Source organism: Cavia porcellus, unplaced genomic scaffold (assembly GCF_034190915.1).
Source record: "Cavia porcellus strain 051 isolate PalLab524CR breed Dunkin Hartley unplaced genomic scaffold, mCavPor4.1 scaffold_11, whole genome shotgun sequence".
NCBI classification, from domain to species: Eukaryota; Metazoa; Chordata; class Mammalia; order Rodentia; family Caviidae; genus Cavia; species Cavia porcellus.
In genome coordinates, this window is record NW_026947494.1 from 51,876,123 (window position 1) to 51,878,891 (window position 2,769).

A 2,769-nucleotide genomic window follows, 5' to 3' on the forward strand; every position below is an offset into this window, starting at 1 on the left:
TCCTGGATCACTGACATTCTTCTAGACAGCATTGGAAGATGAGAGGAAGGAAAAGAGGTGAGGTAGGCTCTGGGCCATTGGTCTACAGGGTCACTACAATCTGGCTCTTTATCTCCACCAAATATCACTGCCTCTCAGGGTGGCCTTCTCTATAATAATGTTCCCATTAGCTGGTTTTTCTATGCAGGCCAGGGATCTGCTACTATCATGGGACATCTATCATTGGAATTTTCTATATCCTGCTTCTACCGTGGTAAATTGATGCTCTGTTAATCCCCCCTTAGATTGTCCCAAATTGTGCTTATCTTCATTTTCCTGTTAGGATTATGACTGATAGGACTACTTGCTTTGAATACTGTGGGCTGATCTGATTCTCAGCGATCTAGCTTGCCACTCCATATCCACATGCTTTCCTGGGTCTTGGTTTCAAAAGATGGATAGATCTTTGTGTCACTGATAACCTCCTTCTCCTTCAGGTTTCAACTAAGCATGAGGCCACTCTGCTGCTCTTCAACATGCTCCAGCCCCCTGCGGAACTTCCCAGGGTTCCAAGTCCAAGTGGCTCATGTCAGAGCCTCATTCCCGTAGGGCACTACTCTTTTGTGACTTCATCCACTGAAGTCACTTGGTAGACAGTGTTGAATATTCCATTCTAGCGTCTTGGCCTCTTAGAAGACAGGGACAGGAGATTCAGCCACCCCAGAGGACTCTGTCTATCATATGATTAAGTTCACTGGTGATCAGGTCCCATCGTGATACAAAGGGTAGCTTCAGAGGCAAGGGGAACTTCTGAATCCATGGATGAAGATGTTGTTCTTAGGAGACATGGTTACATTATGGGAATAGGTTTGTGGGAAAGCTCATATGCCAAAGTCAGATCTGCTTACTCTGAGCGCCTAGAGGTCAATGTGGCTATCAAGATCACTGACTGCAAGACAGCATCCTCTGACTTTCAGAGAAATTCCTTCCTCAGGAACTTCAAGTTTTAAGCATTCTAAACCATAGCTCCAGCATTAAAACCTATGAAATCTTTGAGACAATGCAGGGCAAGTTCTATATCATCATGGAGCTTGGGACTCAGTGTGATCTCCTTGAATTCATCAGAAACCAGGGATCCCTGAAAGAGGATGATACTCAAAACAAGTTCTACCAGCTCTTCTCAGCCATCAAGTATTGTCATGACCTGGACATTGTCCACAGAGATCTCAAGTGTGAGAACCTCCTGCTTGACAAGGACTTTAACATCAAAGTGTCAGACTTTGGCTTCTCCAAGTACTGCTCATGGGATTAGAGTGGTCAACTAACGTTAAGTAAGACGTCCTGCAGGTCAGCTGCATATGCAGCACCTGAGGTGCTACAAGGTATCCCCTACCAACCCAAGGTGTATGACATCTGGAGTCTGGGTGTGATCCTCTATATCATGGTGTGTGGCTTCATGCCCTATGATGACTCCAACATCAAGAGAATGTTGCATCTTCAGAAGGAACACCATGTTAACTTTCCACGCTGTAAGCACTTGACCAGGTAGTGCAAGGACCTCATCTACCATATGCTACAACCAGATGTCAACCAGCGGTTGCACATTGACCAGATTTGTAGTCACTTCTGGCTGCAGCACAAGACACAGGGTCTGTGTTCTGCAGCCACCAATGATGGGGAATGCTCCTGGAGATCTGAGCCTTCTTGCATTCCTAAACCTAGTTCTGACAAAAAAATCTACTACCAAACTGGAGCCTCAGAAAGAGACACGATCCAAGGAACAGAGTGAGACAGACTTGGATGAGCATACTGTGCAAGTGGTCAGACATCTGGAGATCCTGGACATCAGCAACCAGGAGGTGGCCAAGGAATTGAAGAGGACTCCCCACCCCAAGCAATCTCCAGGGCACACATGGAGAGAGCCTCTTGTGTGGGGCCCAGGAAGAGCAGACAGGTTCCTCTTGTGTGTGGCCCAGGAAGAGCAGACAGTTCCTTCTTCTTCCCTTTAAATTTGATAGCGCACATGACTAAAGAAACAATAAATCATTGTATTAGTGAATTTATGTACTTCATTCTTCCTCATAGATAAAATTTTTTATAACAAATATGCAATTCCTTGTTCATTATTTATGAAGAAATCATGTCTAAGAACTCTAGAATAAGTGTATATTTTACTCAGGGATTCAGTGATACTAGCAAAACTTTGTTTCTTAAGGCTTAAAGGCTTGTTAGTGATTCCAAAACCTATCCAAGGAAAAGGCAGCTGTACAATGAAAGTTGAAGTTCATTGATATATTTTTTTTATTCTCAGGTACTGAAGTGGGAGAAACAAAAGCTGTTTGAGATTTTCAGAACTTGTCATCTACACATTAGACCCATGGACTCTGTACTGAGTATCTGTTGATCTACTGAAATAAGAAATAAGAATTTAAAACTTGAACTTTCTCTATTTCTATGTCCCCGTCTCTGTCTTTCACATGCACACACATACAGAAATGGAGTCAAATAATTAAATGGATTTTTAGTGAAATTTATAAGATAAAAATGAACATGAAAATATTACAAGCTTGAGAAAAATTTGATTCAGTATTATATACTAAACACACATAGGAATGCTAGTGAATTTACCGTTTAAAATAATGATCATCCTTGGAGGTTTTAATTGATGAATCATTTTTGGCTCATTTCATAACATTAATAAAGCTAGTTAAAGGAGCAAAAACTGTATTGCTTTATTTTGCATGTGAAAATTGTATGACATCATGAATAGCCTTTCAAACGGCAACTCTA

General features: G+C 41.9%; 1 pseudogene; it reads left to right on the forward strand.

Moving 5' to 3' along the window:
- The first annotated feature begins 797 nt into the window (after positions 1-797).
- On the forward strand, positions 798-1,988 carry LOC100721662 (testis-specific serine/threonine-protein kinase 1-like; annotated as a pseudogene).
- Positions 1,989-2,769: the final 781 nt, after the last annotated feature.